This window comes from Neofelis nebulosa, chromosome 10, assembly GCF_028018385.1.
Source record: "Neofelis nebulosa isolate mNeoNeb1 chromosome 10, mNeoNeb1.pri, whole genome shotgun sequence".
Lineage (NCBI taxonomy): Eukaryota > Metazoa > Chordata > Mammalia > Carnivora > Felidae > Neofelis > Neofelis nebulosa.
The window spans coordinates 107917166-107927352 of record NC_080791.1 but is presented as its reverse complement, the minus strand read 5'-3'; the positions used below and the strand labels follow the sequence as shown (position 1 = coordinate 107927352).

Genomic DNA, 10187 nt, shown 5'->3' with positions numbered 1-10187 from the left:
CTTCTGAAGCTGGGCCAGGCTCCAGCAGCCCTGAGAGTGGGAGCTGTCTCCTCCAACATTGGAGCTCCAATGGGGAGCTGCCCCCCAACCTGGGGTGTGTCGAACAGCAGCTGTGGGTTGTCCTGGGGGTGGCGCCTTGAGCACCGCCCCCCATTCCTACCTGCAAAGCAATGGCCTCAGCCCCTCCCTCGGGGGTCCCTGACCCCATGCTCCCCTCTCCCCTTGAGACCCCACTCCTGCCGGGCCACTCCTCACTGAGGTCACCTGCAGCTCTACCCTCTGTTGAGACCCCAGCCCTGTTCCCCATCGGGTCCCTCGCGCTACCCCTCCTTTCGTCCTCAGCCCCCTCCTGCCCTGCCCCCTCTGAAGGCTGTAATATCCGTTTCACGATTTGGGGGCTGAGTTGCTATAACAACAGACAGCGATTGTGTTGTGAAGAGCAGCTCGCTCCCGGTGCCGCACGCCTCCCGCGCTGCCTCCGTCCCTGCAGCCTGGTCGGCTCCCCTCCCCGCAGCCCTCTGCCCCAGCCCGGCCTCTTCCCCGTGTGGTGTGTGCGTGTGTGTGTGTGCATATGTGCGCCCAGGTCTGCCCTGCCCGGGAGTGTGATGTGGGACTGTCTTTTCATGGTTGCGCGTGTGAATTTGGTGTACGAGCCTCACGTTGTGCGTGCGTGTGCATGTGTGTGTGTGCAGACACACACGCCGTATTTGCTGCGTTTCCCCTCCGCCGTGTGTCCCCACGGGACTGTGTCTGGGAGAAGGGCCACATTGGGTCGGGTGCCTTTTGGGGGGCTGTCTTGAGGTGGTGCGTCCCAACTATGTTGGGTAGCCTGAACCTTGGACCTTGGCGGGGAGACCTCCCTGTAGCTGGGGGGAGGGGCAGGGAGGTGCAGCGGCTGCCAGGTGACCTTTCCTGCCCTTGATGGGCAAAGGTGGCCCAGAGAGCTGGGGGTAGGGACAGGAGACAAATGCTCACTCTTACATCCCTCCCTGCCCCTGCCCTCCTCCTATCCTTTCTTACACCCATCTATAAGGGTCTGAGAGAGTCTCTCTGAGTCACTGCACCTGTCCATCTGTCTGCCCATCCATGCCCTGGTGCCTGACTGGACAAGTCTGTGTGTGTATGTGGGTGTGGGCGTGGGGGGGGGGGCTGCAGGGAGAGAAGCAGTGGGGGATGGGTGGGGCAGTGGGCTGTGGGGTCAGAAAGGCGAATTCACATCTACAGGCCCTGACTCAGCAGTTCCCATTCTCTGGCTCCTCTAGTGGCCTTGGTGGGGCCAGCCTGAGGGTCTTTCCAAGGTCAGACTGGTCCTCCAGTCTGGGACGTGGCTCAGGCATCTCTTCCCCGATCCCTAGGAAACACCCCCTGCAGTCCGGGTCTCCTCGTCCTCCACACAGTCTGGAGAGGAAGACCACTGGTGGGTGGGTGTCCTCACTCATCTACTCAGTAAATGGCCACTCTGTGCAAAGTGCTTCCCGGGGGGAGAATGAGCCTGGAAGCAAGTCCTCTGTGTGCACCTGTTCCCCTGGGCGTGCACTTGCCTCCCGTGTGGAGGTACCTGTGTGCACAAGTTTGTATGTGTATGTGTATGTTCTTGGGCAAACATGTGCTTCCTGAGGGTAGCTTACCTGGGTGGGGCATTTCTGCAGCTGCCCCCGTGTGTCTCTTTGGGAATGCCTGTGTGCACGTGGTTAGGTGTGCGTGGCTGTGAGTGTGCCTCTGGGTGCCCATGCACGCACTGGTGGTTGAATGTGTGTTCTTGTATGTTGTCTCTGGCGAAAGAAGCACCCACCTACCACTGGCTGTGCAAATCACAGACCCTGCCACAGAGATCAGGGTTTGGGGGTGAGGTGGCAGAATGGTCTGGTACACACACACACACACACACACACACAGCCTCATTCCGAAGCCCAGTGCCCAACTTTGTGGTACACGCACCAGGTGCCGGGTCCACCTTTGATTGGCTGAGTGAATGAAGGGGTGTCCCCTTCCTCCGACACTCGTACACGCGCACAGTGATGCGGACACCCTCACAGGGAAGGCCTCGACCCAGCGCCCTCGCTCGCTCTGAAGCTCCTGGTTGGGGGGAGGAGGGGGGGTAAGAACAGAGAACTGGGCTGCTGCCAGCCTTCCTTCGGTGATCCAGGCAAAGTGCGGCCTCACCCCTGCCCCCGAACCTGCTCCTTCCCCAGTGCAGAGTTCCTGGCGGGACTGGGGGCCAGGCTGCAAACTCGGATTCCCATCAGGCAGGGCTGGGAAACCCCAAGCCCTTAGGTCTACCCCGCCTCCATCTCTGCCCTTCCCTCCCCCACTGCCTGCTTCCTCCTCCCCGCAAAGACCCTCACGCCTCAGCTCTAGGGGAAGCCAGGGCGCCCTCGGGCGGTGGGAAGCGGAGGCCATACTAAGGGCCGGAAAAAGCCCCTAGCGGCTTCGGGCAGGCCCCCTTCCCTAGGCTCCCGGCAGCCGGGGCCCGCCCCTGGGCGTAGCCAGTAGAGGGCGTTGCGGCCCGGGCCCCTCACTGGTCCTGCTTTCTCGGGGCCCCCCAGTCGGGGCCCGCAAGTCTCTCTTGGGCACGTCCCAGTCCTGGGCGCTGCTACATCGACCAGCCGGCCGAGGGGTGCGGGACCCGAGGGCCCGACCCAATAGGACAGAGGCTAGGGCGCCTGGATTCCAGGAAAAGACACTGGGGTTGGGTTGGGGGTCTGCCTGGTTGGGAGCCTGGGCGCCAAGGCTAAGCACCGGGAGAGGCGGGGAAGAGCTCGGACGCCCTGGGGCCGGGACGCCTGGGTCCCTGGCAGGGAAGGGAGGTGGGCCTGTGGAGCGGGGGGGGGGGGGGGGGGGACTGGCGGCCTCCGCGCCTTCGCATTGGCTGCGCCGCTCGTCCGTTAGCGCAGCGTGGTCCAATGCGCGTGTCTGGGGGGCGGGCCCTGGTGCTGATGCTGCCGTCAGTCGGTGTTGCAGGGATGCGGCGGCGGGAGCAGCCGCCCTGACTCGCAGAGCATCCTCCACAGAGCGGCACCGCGGCGAGGCGGGCGGGCGGACGAGCCGGCGGGCGGGGACGCGGCGGGGAGCGAGAGAGGCGCGAGGCGGCCGACACCGCCGGCCCCGGCTCTGCCACCCGCTGGAGACGGGGCGGCCCTGGGGCTCTGATCCCCACCCTCCAGCTCTTGGCGCCCCCAGAACCAGGTAGGGGGGGGCTGCGGCGGAGACGGGCGGGGGGCGGGAGCCGATCGGGGGAGGGGAGCGACCGGAGGGGCGGGGGAGGCAGGAAGGATGGATTGGGGGGCGGGGGCGCTGCCGTGCTGAGAGGGCTGGCTGGGTGACAGCGAGGAGGCTAAGTGGCTTGGGGGGGGGGTGGGTTGGGGGTCGGAGGCTCCCTGTGGAAGGGGCACTGGCCCTGAGCTGGGGTGAATGGAGAGGGGTGAGAGGGAGGGTCGTTGGGGGAAGGGATGGGGCGAGAAGGAGGGGCATCTGGAGGGCTGAGAGGGAGGCTCTAAAAGGGGGGTCCCCAGTCTGTGCTAGCCCCAAGGGCTGGTAGCAGTGTTCCTCCAGAGGGGCTGGGGAGCTGTTGTGCTCTGAAGGGTCCGCAGGGGCGAAACCAGCGAGGAACTGGGCTTGGTGGGAGAAGGAGAGGGCGCTGGAGAGGGGAAAGAGAGAAGTGGAGAGGCAAGGAGCAGGGGCCAGGCCAAGGGCTTCATACTGGGGGGCACCACTGAGGACCAGGCTTTCCTGGGGGATGGGAGCCAAGGGGAGAGGAGGTTATTGGGAGGGAGCAGAGGGGAAGGTGCCAAGGTGCTTGAGGCAGAGATGGGTCCGTGCCGGGGGGAGAGCCGGGAAAGATGGGGGGCCTGAGGGAGAGGAGCGGAAGCTTGCGGGGGAAGGTTGGGGGCGATGGAGAGGGAGACTGGGAAATCAGTAGGAGGGGGCTGTGCTGGGGGGGGAATGCGCTGGGGGCGGCGACAGGGTTATGGTCAGAGAGTGCTGCAGGGAGAGGCAGCTGCAGGGCCCTGGGCCGGCTCCCCCACCCCCAAAGAGGAGGGGACCATTTCTCATGTCCCAGCCTCTCCCCTAGCTGAAGGAGCCATCTGCCCTGGGTTCTTTGGGCTGGGTATGAGCCCTTGAACCCTTGATGGGCCCTTGGAGGCAAAATTGGCTTTTCGGGGGCTCTTGTCTTCTTTACTCTCAACCCCCACCTGCGTCCTGGGCGAAGGCATTCGGTGCCTCACTGAACAAGTGAGGGCTGGGGCTGGGAGGGGCTTGTTTCGTGGTGCCTGGAGGTGAAGGGGGTGGTTGTCCAGACCCGGAGGGATGAATCTTAGGGGGGTAGGTCTTGGCTGTCCAGTCCTCTCGACTGCCTTGGGGGTTTCCTCACACCCCTGGTTTTGTATGTGCTGGGGGTGGGGTGGGGTGGGTGAGCTCCTGCCCCTCCCTCTGTCCACCTGCCTCGTGCCTGGGTATTCCTTTTGGGGGACCTTAGGGCTCTGCGTTCTCTATCTTCTGCCAGAGAAGTAGCAAGAGAGAAAGGAGACAGAAGGAAGAAAGAGTGGAGGGAGGTCGGTTGGTCTGTTAAGCGCGAGGCCTCCTGTCCTGTGGGTGCTTTGGCCACTACTGTCCCTAACTCCTCGTGCCTCCGGGTACGCCTCCAGGGATGCTGGCATCTGAGGGTGGGGGCGAAGGGTCTAGCTGGGGGTTCCTTCATTCCTGCTGGAGGAAGTGTGCTCAGGCCCACCCTGTCCTCAGATCCACGGGGGTGGGCGGGACTGACCCACAGGCAGAGGCCAGTGGCCACCAGGTGGCTGAGGAGTTCTCTCCAGGAGCCAGGGTCCAGTTCCGGCTTCTTGGCTTGGGCTGAATCCACACTATGGGTGCCTGGGAGGAGGGGGCTGGGTTCTGCAGGGGCTGTTAAGGGCCTCTCTTCCCTCCAGCCCTCAGTCTCTGCCCAGGTCCAGTTGCTCCCCCCTGCCCGCCCTTGCCAGTGACACAGACACCTTGACACCGATGCATACACTCGGCGGCACCCACCCAGACACACACCTACACAGGCACACACCTGCGTACACAATACACCTCCTGGCGGCACGCCGCCTACATTCCCCCGCCCAGAGAGGCTGCCACCTCGCTGCCTGCCTCAGAGACCTCCCCCGGGTGCCCTGCTCTCGTGAACATGACACACGCATGGCCCCTCCGTGCCCTCAGAGCCCCGGCACTGCACTGTCAGCCCTCACCCTCAAACGCACACACACGCACACACGCATCCCCCATCCACTCGTTCGCCTCCCCAGGTTTCCACGGTCACGTCGGCACACCTGCGCTCCTCCGTGCACGCAGCCCTGGGACACCCCTTCCTGGACACCCCCTGCCCGAGTATGCGTCGTTAAGTGCCGTGTTAGTTGCCTCGGGTCTTTGTGTGTGTGCGTGCACCAACACACACACACACACATGCTTGCTAATACCCGTTTATGCCCTGGCTCCCCCCCCCCGAAGCTTCTCCCCACCTTTCACTTGCCCCTGCTCACTCCCATATCTTTGTACCCTGAGAAAGCCCCCCCCCCCATACACACACCCCAGGGCCTCCCAGCTCTCCTGGCCACGACCACCATCCTTCCTGGTCGCTCAGCTACACCTGGCCTTGCCCAGAAACTCCCATTTCTAGGTGCCCCCACTCCCCAGCACTAATCCTCACACTCAGGGCCCTACCCCTGCCTGATGCTGGAACCACGCTGTCCATTCATTCCCAGCTCCGAGCCCAGCCCCCAGGGGGACGCCCGACCATGTGTCTCACACGCCACCTACCCTGCTGTTCCATCTGTCGGGGCGGCTCCCCACCCGGTCCCATCCACACCGGCTCGGAGATTCACTCGACAGATAAGCCAGCATATGCATGGCACCTTAGCATTTACAAAGCCTTCTTGCAGCCACCGTGGGGGCACCACAGGGGCTCAGCTCTGTCCCTCGGTGAGCGTCGGTCTCCTCATCTGTAAGATGGGGGTCCTCATGCCTATCTCATGGGGTTCTCGCGAGGACCAGATGACCGGAAGAGTAGCAACTGGTCAGTAGGGGTGTTGTGCTCCTACTGTGAGCCTGGCTCTGGGCTAAGCGCTCTGGACTTCGTGGAGTTGTCAGGAGCATAGCAGTTCTCCGGCAAACGGCAGCTGTTTGCATCACGAGTGTATAACCTTCCACACGCATGTGCACACACCTGTCACGGATACCTTTAGCAACACCCCCAGGGACCTCGTGCTTACTCACAAGCCTCACCCACCCCGGCCGGTGTCCCCCAGGTGTGCACAGCACGGGGATGGACAGAGGGGTGAGCTCCCTGCTCCCACTGCCTGCCCCCAAGCTCCTGGCACCTGTGCACCAGCCCCCACTTTGCCGAGTCATTCAATTGTACCTCAGTCCCCAGCCCACCCAACGCCTCAGCCCCACACACCAGGCAACAGCCTCGTCATGCACACCTCCAGCTGCCCAGTCCTTCTCTCCACGCACAGAGACCTGCTCGGGGGGGGGGTCCCCGTGCACACACCCCTCGCTTCCAGCCTGTGCTGCTGTGGGACTCCTCTGGTCTTCAGACTTTCTCCCATCTTCCTCGGCAGGAGGAGGTTTGCAGCAGCACCGGGGAGGGTCCAGGGGGCGAAATTTGAGTCCCAGCCCTGTCACTTCCAAGCTCTGTGACCTTGGGGGAGGGCCCTTTTCCCCTCTGAGTGTGTTGGCTCATCTGCAAAAGGGGGCAGTGATCAGACCTGCCCTGACCATTTCCCTCGCCCGGCCCTGGTGGAATCCAGGGAAACGTGGGACACGCGGAGCTTTGTAAATTGCAAGGTGCCAAGATGAGGAGTTTGAAATGTGAGCATTAATGCAACGTACTTTCGTCTCTGCTAGGCGCTGTCCTAAAGTGCTTTACGGATATTAACGATGCTAGTATTGCCTCCGTTTTCTACCTAAGGAAACTGAGGCCCAGAGAGGCTAAATAATCTGCCCAAAAACACACTGCTAGGAAGGGGGAGAGGTGGCACTTGAACCCAGGCTCCAGAGTTAGTCCCTCCGGTCACTGTCTTGTGTTTGCCCACTGCTAAGGTGTGGCCGGATGCGGGCACGCTCTGAGTCTTTCCAAAAAAGTCATCAGGGCTGGCAGGAGGGAGCAGAGAAGGGAGGTCAACCCACCAATCCTGCCCGAGGTTTTAGGGAGGCCCTCCCAAAGCCCCACTGATTGAAAGGGACCTTACGGCTCAAGTACTTTGATGTCCCCTCCCATGTGATTCAAGAGCCCCCTCCTGAGCTCCACTGAGCAGCAGTCACCCGCCTCAGCTCACACACCTCCACAGAAGGGGGACTCACCCCCCCACCCCCCGGGGGCAGCCTACTCTGCTGTTGGATGCTTTAAATTGCCAGCAAGTTTCTCTTTAGCTCGAGCCAAAATCTCCCTCCCCGCAACACGCACTTCTCCCACCTGTCCACGGGCTGCCTTCTGGGGCCACCAGAATGTGTGTAAACCCAGCTCTTCCTCCCTGGCGCCTGGGGGAGGCCCCTGCTGTCACACTCCCAGCTGGCATGAGAGGGAGCTGGCGTGAGGGGAAGAGAGCCAGAGGGAGGCTGGCATTCCCGAGGCTGGAGGTGTGCGTGTGCGTGTGCGCGTGTATGGTATAGATGGGGCTGGAGATGGGGTGGGTGGATGCTGGGAGAGGGCCCCTGGCCAGGGGCTCTGCTGGCGTGGGGGCATGGACCATCTCTTCCCCTGAAGTTTGCGTCCATTTGCTTAGTTGGCACTGGCGGTGTGGGGAGGGCTGAGGCTTTGGGTCGGGTGGAAGGCCCAGGCCCTGAACAGTGGGTACAGTGGGAAGCATCTAGAATGGAAGGCCAGCGACCTTCGTTTTAGTCTTGCTCTGCTGTGTGGCCCTGGGTCAGTCACTGCCCCTCTCTGGGACTCGGTTTCCACCTCGGAAAAGGTGAGAAGGATGACCCTCCAAGAGCTCTGAGGCCTGGGTTTTTCAGCCCCGGGGGCAGACGGAGTCTGGGGTGTCCGCGAAGGGCAGCGGCCCCTGTGGAGGCCAGATCAGAGAAAGGTGGGCTCCAAGCTCACCGCGTCCCTGTGGCCTGTGCACAGTGCAAGGGGGGAGGGAGTCAGTGGACGCTGGAGCCAGCAACGTCTTACCTACGCTCACTTGGGCCAATGCATTAATCAGTCTAAGCTTAGTCTGGGGCGATGAGAGCAAGTCCCCAAACTGTGGGTGAAATGAGACAGTGCGCGTGTGTGGTGGTCCGGCCAGGTGCCTGGTGCACGGCGCGGAGCCCAGAAGTTGTAGCCCACGTGCCACGGTGGCACTGGCCTGGCCTGGCCGCGGAAGGTGAGAAGGAGGCTGTCAGCCTAGAATGACCTAGGAAAAGCCCGTGGGAGAGCGTTCAGTGGGCGAGAGAGTAGGCCAGGGGCCTGATCCCCTCCCCCTCCGGCTCCCATCCCCGCTGGCTCAAGGCTGCAGAGTCCTTCTGTGGGTTGGGGGCGCTAGGGAGCTGACTGGAGGCAGAGTCCCACATGACGTGGGAGAGGTCAGGTCCCCAGAGGAACAGTGGCCCCGGGCCCAGCAGTGGCTGGCAGTGTGCGCTGAGCTGACGTCAGTCAAGGACGGGATATCCCGAGGCCTCCCTGGCCCGTGTCCCTGCACCGGCAGTGGGTGCTGGAGAAGAAGAGTGGGTCTTGGGGAGCCAGTGCCTGGTCTGTGGGTGCAGGGGGCTTCCAGTGCACTGCATGGGCCTAGGGGAGGGGCCATTGCCTTGCACAACTCCAGGGGCCACCATTTACTTGATGTAGCTGTGCAAGGCCAGCCCTGGCCCATGGCTAGGAGATCTGAGTCCGGAGAGCCGTGTACCAGGAGTGGAGGAAGGTTTGCGGGATTCCCCCTGCATCGCGGGAGGAAGGGTGGGTTGGAGGCTGGGTCAGCAGAAGCTGGAACTGCAGGGTGGGGTGGAAGGGACCCAGGTGTCCACTTAGCACGCACTCCTCTTGGGGCCATCTCTGTCTCACAAGCCTGAAGCTGCTCCCAGGGTCTCTGGGTCCCTGGAGAGAGGACCCAGGGAGGGCTGGGGCTTCCTCCTGGCCAGCCCTGCAGCCCCTGTGCCCCGGCGCTGAGCCAGCCTGGCCTGTGCTGCAGAGCTGTGGGCTGTGGGGAGAATGAGTAATGAGTCTTGAGGGGCCCTGGTTCCCAGACCCTGCCCTCGCCCCTCCCTGGAGACACCGCACAAACCCAGCCTCTGCCCCCACTGCGGGCTCACAGGCGCTGTGAGCTGTGTGTATCTGCTCCCTTCCCACACTCTCCTTGCACATCTTGGCACACACAGCCACTCTCTGTCACACGCTTTGCCCACCCCCCCCACCCCCCCACCCCCCAACTGGCCTCCGGGACCCAGGCGTCTGCCTCCCGGCCCTCTGGAGGCCTCCTCACCAACCTTCACTCTCTCTGTCCTCTGCCAACTTCCGGAACAAGGGGGACCTTGCCCCTAGGCTTTCTCAGCAAGAAGCCCCCTGCCAGCTCCCTAGAGGGTTGGGGGATTGTGAGTATGGCAGGGGGATTGGGTTGGGGGTGGGGCAGGGGAACTAATCCCCTCCCTCTCCCGAGCTGAGGGGTGAGAGTGGACAGCCTGCATGAAATCCTATTCCCTCTGCTAGTGGAAATCGATAGCTAATTAATTTCCTCCCCAAAATGTGTCCGGAGGTGGGGGTGGGGGTTGGGGGGAGGCGGAGAGAGACTGAGACCCCAGCAGGGGAGGGAGGAAGGACGTCACTTTTCTGCCCTTCAGGCCTGTGCCTCCGCTGGGGGCCTCCCTGCCCCTTCTGGAGAAAAGGGGGAGTTTGGCCTTTCCCTCCCCCAAGCCTGAGGGTCCCCCTCCTCTGCCCTGGGCTGGGGGCGCATGTGTGTGGGGGTAAGGGCGTCAATCAGGCTGGGAGCAGGTGCTGCATTTAATTTGATTGGCTAATTAGCCCGCGCATGTTAATTATCTCCATTACCCAATGAGGAGAGGCAGTGGCAAAGCTATATATAACCGGGACAGTGTTTGGAGGGAGAGGGGGCTGTCTGCCTGAATCGTCTTCTGTCCCCTGCCTGGGAAGGGGCAGTGAGGTGGGAAACTTGAGTCCCCACTGAAGCCCGTAGGACTGGGGGGTGGTGGGGGTGGGTGGGTAGGGCAACAGTCAG

At 62.9% G+C, this 10187-nt stretch overlaps 1 protein-coding gene across 30 annotated transcripts in view; it reads left to right on the top strand.

Annotated features, from left to right (window-relative positions):
- Positions 1 to 2946: 2946 nt before the first annotated feature.
- NRXN2 (neurexin 2) overlaps positions 2947 to 10187 on the top strand; it is a 109515-nt gene continuing 102274 nt past the window's right edge. For 19 of the 30 annotated variants that reach the window (XM_058689499.1, XM_058689490.1, XM_058689489.1 and 16 more), the window contains exon 1: positions 2949 to 3186. The gene's annotated coding sequence lies outside the window, so the exon portion shown is untranslated. Of the gene's footprint in view, positions 3187 to 10187 lie in introns of all 30 variants that reach the window. The other 11 variants (XM_058689507.1, XM_058689510.1, XM_058689505.1 and 8 more) reach the window with 2 other exon arrangements.